The following is a 10369-nucleotide window of genomic DNA, read 5'->3' as shown; positions in this document are numbered from 1 at the left end:
GGAGGAGGAGGAGGAGGAGGAGGGGGAAGCGCTCGCACCCGGCTTCGGCGACTCGCTGGGAGCAGCGGGGCCGTTAACCCGGCCTAACCTCGGGCCTTCCCGTTTTCCTGACACCCGCTTAGCTCTGACCCTCGAGGCAGGCTCCACCGCGCCGGAGGAGCGTGCAGCAGCGAGCRCCAGGGCTCGGGGACGCGGGGTTTTGCACCCAAGGCAGGTGCTGGGGACATTTGGGGGTGGCTGCTCGTTGCCACAGCTTGCACAGCCCCTTCCCCACGCGCCTCGGTCCCAGCACCGCTCGCACCCTGGCAGCCGAGCTGGATGACATCCCTCTCCGCTGGAGCGCGGCGAAGGTGCTGAAGGCAGAGGCCGACCCTGCTCCGGCGCTGCAGCGCCCGTGGGACGTCCCGCATGGGTGCCGGGCACCTGGCTCAGCCTCCCGCGGGCGCCGCTCGCCCCGGCGCGTCCGGGCTGGTACCGGTGAATCAGCCCTTGCGCAGGCTCCCTGCCCTGGTCCACCGTCGCTTCCAAGAAAAACAGGGCGGATGGGGAGCGCGCCGTACCCGGCTCCCCAGCCCGGGGCCGCGTGTCCCAGGCTCCGCGCCAGCTCCGGCGGGAGCAGTGACATCCCCCTCGCCCTTTCCTGCACCTTCCTTAGGGTTTATTTTTGATTGTTTTTCGCAGGATCCTGACCTCCCCCAGCCTGTCTGTGCCCTCGTTCGTCCTTATGGCACACGCACAGGCTGCAAACTCGTTACCCTCGGGGAGAGCAGTACCAGGGAGCAGGAAACATGAGCAAAGAAGAGGAGAAGCAAATTGCTACCCAGTGACCGTGAGCAGGGTGCACCAGTGTCCCGGGCAGGGCGCAGCCGCCCCGGCCGAGCCCGGCTTCCCCGGGAACGCGCCCCAAGCCGCTGCCACCGCTGCCCGGCCGGGCCGGGGCACCCACCGCCCCTGCTCTTTCCCACGTGCTGCTGCTCTGCTCAAATATTTGCTTTGGAAAGCGCTGCCTTGCCCCGAGCCCCGCGGCCAAGGCTGTCCCTGGCAGGGAGGCTGCGAGCGCCTGGCGCCCAGAAGGATCCCGCTCCGGTGCATGATCCCAGGCCGATTTAGGGAAAACAACGCTCGGCATCACCGGTCCTCGTTAACCCCCTCAGGCGAGGGGCCGGCTCGTGCCCACCGGGGCTGGGGCACCCCGGGGCCCCCAGCCAGCCCTGCTCTCCTTTGCTTTTCAAAACTCGCTTTTCGGCTCGCCTTGCTCCAGGCTGGAGGACAAGGAGCTCCAGAAGAGCTTCCCGGTCGGAGCAGGGCATGCTTGGATGGTTTTGGAGGAAAAATTTGGGGCAGCCCCACCGCCACCCGCCACTTGTCGTGCTCTCGCAGCGCTCCCCGGCCCTGGCCTCCGTGCTGCCGGCCGCCGGGAGCTGGAACAGCCCTCGGCGTCTGGGACACTGGCTTTTGTTTCGGAGAATAAAGTTAGAGCTGTTACTCAGCCTGTCGCTATTCCAGCAATTCCAGCCTCCACTTTCACTCGGCAGCAGGGAAACATTCCTGCCCGGGACCGCTGGTCCTGCCAAGAAAAATATGCACGGGGGGGGGGGGAATGCACTCGGGGCTGGGGACCGCCGAGGTGGGGGGACACCCGCGTCCCCCGTGCTGCCAGCCGCGGACCCCGTAAGGGACCGTTCTCGGCCCCGTGGGACAGCAGCTCGGTGGATCAACACGCAAATCCCTGCGGTGGCCAAAGCGCGACCGGGTGGCTCGCACACACCGGGGTGTTTTCTCCGAGGCAAAAGCAGGGAAAGGGAGGCCCAAGGCCACGCGCGCCGGCTCTAGCAGAGCTGGGAGGCGAGGGCTGGGGGGCTGCGGGTCTTCCCGAGCGCTTGCACCAAGCAAACCGCATCTGTGCTTTTTGCCATCCCAAGGAGAAGGGAAACACAACGCTGAGCTTTTTATCTTAAATTCCCAGGCCCGGGCTCAAGGCGGGTACAACCGCCCAGGCCATAAAATGAGCTTCTTTGCTGCCAAATGGTTTAAACACATGGTGAGTCACCGGTGGACTTTGTATGATGCTTGAACTCACACCAGGAGGAAGGGGGGGGGGCGCGTGCGGGGCCGGACCCGCGCGCGGAGGGAGAAGCGCCGCCCTGGCCGCCGCAGGGTGCGCGGGAATCGCACGTGAAATCTTCCCACGCTTCCCCAGGCGCCCCCCCCCCCCCCCCCCGAGAGCCTTGCCACCCCTCCCGGGGCCAGGAAGGGGGGGACACGGGAGGGCACCGGGGTCCCGTGCGATGGGTGAGGACAAGGTGCTGGAGCCCGGAGGAAAAGGAGCGTTTGGAGCCGCGGGAGGAGGTGCCCGGCAGCGGCTTCGTCTCCATGCTCGGGGCACCACGGTGGCAGCCCGGGAGGATGAGGACGAGGACGAGGATGAGGACGAGGCAGCCAGGGTGCTGCCACCACCGCCGCGTGTCCCGGTGCCGAAGGGCTATCGCCGCGGGCCACAGCTTTCCATGGAAAGTTTCACGGACGCCAGCAGGGCTGAGGCGACGGGAGCCGCGGGGATCCGTGCGTATCTCTCTGCCCCAGCTCTGCCCTTTACCCGCCGATAGGTAAAGCAAACAGCCTCCCCCCGAGGGACCCCGCGTCCCCCCGGCCCCGGCGCGCGGGCACGCCGCTCCCTGCTATCGCCCCAATGGAAAAACGCCGCCGCGCTGATAAATTCCCTTCCGAGGCGTTAAACAGCGGCTCRAACAGCAGCCGTCGCCTCTCCCAGCTCCCCGCTCACCGAGGCTGTGGCGGGCCGAGGCCGAGGTCCGGGCACGAGGCTGCCGGTCCCGCCGCGAAATCCCGGCCCGGCTTTGCCAGGAAAGGGGCTGAGCGAGGTGCAGGTGGCTGCGGTTCCCCCCTCCCCCCCCCGCCGAGGGCAGCGGCTCCCGCGGCCGGGGCTCTGCTGCCCGGCCAAGCGCCCGCGCCGCGGCTCAGCTCGGCGCCGCCCGGCTTGCCGCGGCTGTTCCCCTTTCGATTCGCCCCGGTGCTGGCGGGGGGACAGACRGAYGGAGAATTGAAACCAAAAGCCAGGYYGYGGAGCACAAGCTGCGGCAGCTGCAAGCTGAGGCTCGACCCGCTGAGCCGAGTGTGCCGGGCAGCATGGCCGAAGAGAGGAAGGAAGCAAGGGAGGAAAAACCCCAGATGGAAGAAAAACGCCTTCCCGGGACCACGCAGCCGGTCGTGCCACCGTCCCCGCGTCCCCTGTCCCCGGGGACGGCAGCTGGTCCGTGGGTCGGCTCCGGCCCCCGAGCGCCCTCCCCTTCCCCACGCTGCCCGGCAGCGAGGGCTCCGACTGCGCAGTCAGGCGGTTTCACGCGGTTTTGGGTCAGGGGATCCGGAGGCAGCGGGAGCYGCAGCCCCTCAGCTGGCCGCGGTGCCCGGCCGAGGCCGAAGGCCACCCGCGGGCACCTCACCCTCCGTGCGGGCGCCGAGCCCGCATAGCCCCCAAGACGCGGAAAGCTCCCGAGACGCAATCGCTTTTACCCGGCTGCCCTCCGGCTCCCGGGAACGTGCGCGCGCGGAGCAGAAACCCCGGGCGCCGCGGCCGGCGAGAGTCAACACGGGAACAAAGCGAGGCCGGGAACGTCCATTCCCGGCCCGAGGGACATCAAACAAACCCCAGCGGACCGTTGTGCCTTTGGCAGGCCCGCGGGTCGCCCGCGGTTTGATCTGCAGCCCGGCGCCGCGCATGGAAAAATCCACGCTGGCTCCCGCGGGCGCTGGGTCGGGTCCCTGCAAAATCCCTTCCAGCTCGGGACAGGGGCGAAGCCGCTCGGAGCCCACGTGCTCCCATCGCGTTATAAAAGTTTGAAGCCCAGGAGTTGCAGGTGGATCCCGGCACGGTCGTCAGCTCCAAGTCGAGAAATGTCTTAAATTTAGGCTCACTGCAAGCGTGTCTGTTGGGACAGACCCCCAAACGTCTGTCCCAATTTCAGCCCCGCAAGCTAGTCAAAATCCCCCTTGCTGCGAAAATTTCAGCCTGGATAAACCTGCGTTTTCAAGGCTGAAACCTTGCTGAGAAATCTCCGCAAAGCTCTGCCAGAGTCGCTGCACGTCGGACTTGCCTGGGGCATCCTGCCGGACCAGGAAAGAAATCACGTTATTGTCCTCCTGCCACCCTGGCCTATCAAACCAGGCAGTAAYGTGGCCATTTGATTAGCGATAAAGCCAATTAAAAACGTAAACAGGTCACTTGGCTTTGCGCTGCTGCAAGGTTGGCCCGTTGCGAGCGCAGTCGAGAGTACAATATTTGCACACTTTGTGGCTTATGCTCTTTAGAAACCTGTCAATTTAACCTTATAATTGCATTATAAACTCAAGCTATTTTAATGTTACTATCTCCCCTCTCCTACACTCTTCTGATAACCCCAGAGTTATGTACATAAATAACACTAAATTGCTGAAATCTCCCRTCCTGCGCACGGAGCCCGCGCTGGGAGAAAGCAGCCAGGACACAAAGGTTGCTGCAATCTGGAAATACTTGAAGAACAGGGCACGGCAAGGTGAATTTATTACCTGCTGCCTAGCTCTGCTCAGGCCAGGGCCGGCACGGTGGCCGAGGAGAAATTCAAACAGCCCCAGAGAAAGCAAACAACCTCGGCGGAGGCTGCTCGGCGCGCGCAAGCCGCCGGCGCCGGCGGCCGGACCGCTCGGCCGCTGCCGCCCGAGCCCGGCCGCCCCGTCTCGCCGCGCTGCCGCGGGCGTCCGGCCTCCCCGGCGCTGGGCTGGCTGCRGCCTCCGTGCTTCAACGGGGCGTCCGAGCAGCCCGCAAGCCCGAGGCGGCTCTTCGGCAGCGCGGGCGGTTAGGGGAACCGCCGGGTTTGGCCTCGCCGCGAGCCCCGGCGCAGCTCAGTCCCCCCGTGCTCCCTGCCTTGCCTTTCCTCTAAGTCCTTCCAGCAAAATATCTCAGGATCGTGTTGAAACGAAGCCCCTCTGCTAGGGGCTTTCCCTCAAATTCAAACGTCCCACASAGCAGCAACGTGCCCAGCCCGGATGCGACCATCCAAAAGACATTCAGAACAGACCAAATCCACCCAAACCGGTCTCCTTGGCCCGCAGGAGCCTGTGCGCCGTGTGCGCTCCCGGGCGCTGCGCGGGCTGCGGAGGCAAGCTTTCCGGCCGAAACTCTGCGCTCGGCTGGCACGAGGCCTTTCCGAGCCCCGAGACCGGGCAGCGACCGGCGAGCGGGGCCGGCCCCGACGCTGCGGGCAGCGGGGGCTGCAGCGCGGCCCGGAGCCCCCGCCGGGGCGGCCCCCCCCCCGATCAGTGTTGCAGCTCACATCGCTGCCGCCATCTAAACGGAGCGCTTAATCCCTGCCCGCGGCTCTGCGAGGTTTTATGCACACGCCTGCGCAGGAGCTCGCGCTCCGCGGCACGCGGGAGACGAGCGGCGGGTGCATTTGTGGTCGTGCCGGGGGAGACCCCGGCGAGCGTCCCACCGCGCCGGAGAAAGCCACCGCGAAGGTCTCCGGTCTCCCGCCTCGCTCCCTGCGGGGATCAGCGGGCGAGCGCCGGCCCGGCCCAGCCACCCGCGGCTTATCGGGCTGGACCCGCTCCCGGCAGCCTGGCCGAGTGCATCCAGGGTCAGGCGCTGCTCCGGGTCGGAGCGGCAGCGAGACGCTCGCTGCTCCTCGGCTGCGGCGCTCTGGCCCGGCCCTCGCTCCGCTCAGCTTCCCCGCGCTGCATCCGCCGAGCCCGGCACCGAGGGGCCCGGGAGCGCTCCAGTTTCCTCCTGATTCCCGCTCGCGACCGGCCGACGTTGCTCCAACGTATTTCCCAGAAAGCAGCTTGGTCCGGAAATTGCAGCGCAGGACAGATGCCAGCGAACCCCCTGCAYGCGGCTTGCACGTGCACGCGCCTCGTCCTGGGGGCACGCGCCCCCCGCAYGCGCCCCCGCTCCCCGCACGCCCCGTGCCAGGCGCCCTCCAAGGCCGAACGCCGGACGGGCCCCGGCCCGGGCGCTCTTGCTGCAGCGGCACTGGGGCGGCAGGAGAAATTGCAACATCTCTTAACCCCCGGAGAGGAGGCAGCGCGGCCGCGAGCGCTGCGGGAGGYGGCGGCAGGCGCCGGGAAGCAAGGAGGACAGCGAAGGAGGCAGCAGCCGCCGCGGAGCCTAATGAGAGGGTGGATTTCCTCAATTATAGGATAACGCGGGTAATCCCGGCTTTCGAAGGTTTATGCAAGCGACAAGCGCCGGGGGCTGAGGCTGCATCCCGGCCACCCGCGCAAACCCAGCRCCTCCTCCGCGGCGCGAGCCGGGAGCCGGCCCCGCTCCCGCCTCCCCTCCGAGCGCCGCCGAGGGCCCCGCGGCCGGACGCGCGCCCTCCCGTCGCGAGCAGCCCCTCTGCTCGGGATCGSCTACGAATTGCAAGGCGGGTCGCAGCACGCAGCGGGGGAGAAACTCCGCTCGCAGCTTTATTTTTCTCCCCAGCGCCGGACCCGGCGGGAGCAGGCTCCAGAGGGGAGCGGTCGCAGGGGTTACACGCGGCATATCAGCACCCAGCGTGAGCACCCCGCCGCCCGGAGAGCAGCACGGGCGAGCTCGGGTTCAAGCCCAGACTCGCGGCCCGGCTCAGGCTGCCTTGGTCCTCCGGGAAATCCGCGAGCGTTTCTTTGATTCTCCCCAGGGAGCGAGGGAAGAGCTGCTCGTGGATCCGAAACCGAGATTTTCCTCCGCTGGAACCCGGGTCCCTGCCCCGTCACCTGTGAGGCTGGACATTACGCTGCAGCCGGGCTGCAATGAAACAAATCAGCAATCAACTAACGAGCGGCCAATTATTGCTATTAGGCCTGACCTTCAGTAACGCCTGCAACGCCCTGCACGTTTCGGGGAGCTGGAGGGCGCGCGGCCCCTCCTGGGGTTGGGTCAGCCGTGACGCACGGCCGCCGCGAGGACGTGCTTGCTCACGCCACTCGGCACCCGCCACGCATGAGCCGGAATATCTGGATCCAACCCCAAATTAGCACTGCTGGTTCAAAGGCTGCATTCGTCCGGGGAGCGCAGCGCCAGGCCGCCGGCGGCAGGAGCGACCCCGGGGCGGCGGCGAGGACGGACGCGCCGCGGCTCCGCAGACGGCGACGGGTCCGGGTGTCCCTCCTGCTTCCCGACCGTTTGCAGTTAGGAGGGTTTTTTTTAAGCTTCCCAGGATGGCAGCACCRCTCGGGAGCTCCCTGGCTAAAACACACCCGGGTGGGGAATTACCCTTTCCTGGAGCAGAGGCCGATTCCTCCGGAGCCACGGCGGCAGCGAGAAAACCCCTCTCCGAAGGAGGATGGCTCCAGCCACACTCATACTTAGCAAATTGCCACGTCCAGGCTGGCATTTCGGGACTGCTGCGGCTGCCGGTGCTGCACGGGAGGAGGGGCGGGGGAAAGAACTGGCTGAACTCGTTACACAGGTGATGTTTGGAAAGGCTGGTTAGTAAGTGGCACGTTAACAGCGTGTCCAGTCTTTCAGGAATGCGTCCAGGCTTCATTAGGGGAGCAGTCGTTAGGTGAGTCACTCCGCGGCCATGCGGATTTAGCTGGGATTTCGAGATGAAACGACCTATAATTGCATATTAGSGGAGGGATGCTTAAAGCAATCAGATGTTCCAGCCCCGCCGCCCTGCCAGCTCCGAGGGGGGAAGGAGGAGGGCGTAATGCGTCCGTCCAGCCCCTCCTTGTATTACAAGGCAAAAATGTAGGCCACGCAAACACCGCGGGAACGCGCCGCTCGCTGCTTTTCCTTTGAAGGCAGGGTGACACTGCTCTTGCTGAAATTGCCTTTCCACAGTGGCAAGATAAGCAGGGTAAATACGCCGTGGTGGCAGGACAGGGCAAGGATCAGCCGGGGCTCCGCACGGATGCTGAAGGCAGCTGGTCCCACGCAGAACTAACCCATTTTCGGTCGGAAAAGCCTGCAAGCGCTGCAGAGATGTTCCCCTCCGTCACCGGAGAGAAATCTCCCTCTCTGGCCAGAAAGCAGAGCTGGGAGCAGCCTGCTCATACTTGGCGAGGACGCTCGGGAAAAATGATGTGAGCTTTCGGGAGTAAAAATGCATGTTCTCTCTTGCTGTGCCAGCGAGAGATAACGCACGATGCATCACCCTGCACCTCCCCTGGCACAGCTCCATCGCCAAAACCGTGGTCCAATCCAGAAATCCTCAGCTCCTGCGAGCGCCACCAGCACAGGGACACGTGCTGCGCTGGCGGGTGATCTGCGGGGACAYCCCTGCGGCTGCCGCCGCCCGAGTGCCAGCCACAACGTATCTCGCACCCTAGTTGTGCAACCGCTGGAGGATGCCACAAGATTTTTGCTCTCCTAAGAAAACGTGGCTTTGTGATGGCTCTGTCTGTCATCCCCGTAATAACTCTGCATCTCAGCAGCTGATTGCAATCAAATTTGTCAGAGACATCAAGTTCCTGCAAGCTCGGGCAGGGGGATGCAGCCAGCTCCCGGAGGAGGGGCCGACCTCCGCTCCCCGCGGCACGTGCACGGCTCGGAGCTGGCCACCGCAGACGACGCTCCCCAACACCAGCAGGTACCAGGAGAAAGGGAGCCGGGAGGAACGCAGCTGGGTACCTGGGGAGCCCGGCAGCACCAGCAGAGCAGCGCGGGGTTTCGCCGGGAGCCGGGCCGCTGTCCTCGGCGGAGCAGGCGAGGGGCTGCACACGCGCCGATCTCTTCTCGTGGCGACTCAAAGGGAAAATCTGCATTTCCAAGTCCAGGCTGGATGTGACAAGTCAGAGGAGGAGAAGSTGGTCGAGCCAGGTGAGGAACGGAGCTTCCCGCGGCGCCTCCTCGTCACCAGCCTTGGGGTCTCCAAGAAACTGCAATTCTGCCTGAACAGACAGTGCACAGGCCACATCCAAAGAACACGCAAAAGACTTTTAAATGACCCYCCTGCCCAGCGCTAATAGAAGCCAAAATTTTATCTGCATTTCTTTAAACCTAAACCAGAGCCTCAAGCAGACGGCAACTGGGGCCAGAAGATAAGATAGGGGAGCTCGATGAGACAGAACAAGCCACGYGCTGCACGTTTCTCGCTGCTGGCCTCTTCCCCCACAGATGATCAGCCCTCGCGCCCCGAAGGCTCAGCTGCTCTCCGCAGCAAAGGCCCGAGCTTGTGCCATCCTCCAGCAGCTCAGCTCCGTCCCGAGCCGGCTGCCGCAGCTCCATTGGGAGCAAACTGCCCTCCCGGTATGTCCATATCAATGAAGCATTTGTCTCGTGCTTGGCACCAGGCGTCAGAGCACAAGGGTCCGCGCGCTGGATCGCCTAAACACAGCTATAAATGGAAAGAGGAGCCGCACAGACAGCCTGTTCTCTCATTCGGCATGATCTCAAATAGCGCAGTTAACACCCGCGCTGCCCGAGCGGCTACCGAGGAAGAGCAGGGCTTGGTGGAAACTCCAGCGTACGAGAGATAGGCTAATTACAGAGATGAAGATACAGTCTGAATGCCACACTGGCTCTAATTACTAGCATGCGCAATGACAGCGTCACCCTCCGTGCTGAGCCAGGAGGCTAAGGACAGCCGAGAGCCCCAAGGCTGGAGCCAGATGCTTCTTGCCTTCTGGAGACTCAAAAYACAGATTCCTCACCTCTCACTGATTTTGCAGCTTAGGCAGACCACCTTCCAGACCAAAGGCTACTGTGGGCAACTCTGCAGATGCAAGCCCTCCATCTGGTTGATACAGTGAGCCACTGTACACCTGAGGCTGCATCTTAGGGCATCAGGCACCCATGAGAAGATCTGCAGGACATGTGCCATACTACTAGCAGCTTCATGCACAGGCTTCAAAGTGGGCCATTCTGCTACTGGCTCAGTAGGTCACTTGAGCTGGGCAGTGCCAAGCATAATCCAGAGCAGACTACCATGGGCATAATACTAATGGTCTAAAAATAGGGAATTACTAGGACAGAGTGGAAAAAAAACACTCCCATTAAAACCCATGAGGAGTTGGAGAGAAAGGAAACGCACCCTCTAGAAAGTCTTGTCTGAAGCTTGCTCTACTGAGAGCAGGAACTACCTGCAGCTCTCCAGTAATTTTCACCCATTAAGCCCTCTCTGTTTTTTCCTGCAATCAACAGTTTAGTAGTGTTAAACATGGCCCGATTCTGCTCTCTAACCACAGCTAAGCTCTCCGCACTGCATACTGTGTGCTTCTTCCCTAGCAGCAAAGGGCTAGAGCCAAGGTTCAGTGGAAGCACTTGAGCACCCAGCAAGTTAATGCGCTCATCACCGGAGTCCATTATTTCTTACACAAATCAGATACTTGGCCRCACCCTGACATGTCCATTGCCCTCYGCTCAGAGCAAAAATAATGACAGACTCCACAC

At 63.6% G+C, this 10369-nt stretch overlaps 2 long non-coding RNA genes across 2 annotated transcripts in view; one reads left to right on the top strand and one right to left on the bottom strand.

Annotated features, from left to right (window-relative positions):
• Positions 1-8613, bottom strand: part of LOC146595762 (uncharacterized) — a 9846-nt gene extending 1233 nt beyond the window's left edge. Inside the window, exon 1 of the long non-coding RNA XR_014895853.1 lies at positions 7247-8613. This is a non-coding gene — a long non-coding RNA (uncharacterized LOC146595762). The remainder of the gene's footprint in view (positions 1-7246) is intronic.
• On the top strand, positions 7-1505 carry LOC146595763 (uncharacterized). The gene is made up of 2 exons (XR_014895852.1): positions 7-210; positions 682-1505. It is a non-coding gene; the product is annotated as an uncharacterized LOC146595763 (long non-coding RNA).
• Positions 8614-10369: the final 1756 nt, after the last annotated feature.

The sequence above is a fragment of the Rhea americana genome, unplaced genomic scaffold (genome assembly GCF_003343005.1).
Source record: "Rhea americana isolate MKP2758 unplaced genomic scaffold, rheAme1 scaffold_215, whole genome shotgun sequence".
Lineage (NCBI taxonomy): Eukaryota > Metazoa > Chordata > Aves > Rheiformes > Rheidae > Rhea > Rhea americana.
This window is presented reverse-complemented; position numbering and strand designations above follow the sequence as displayed.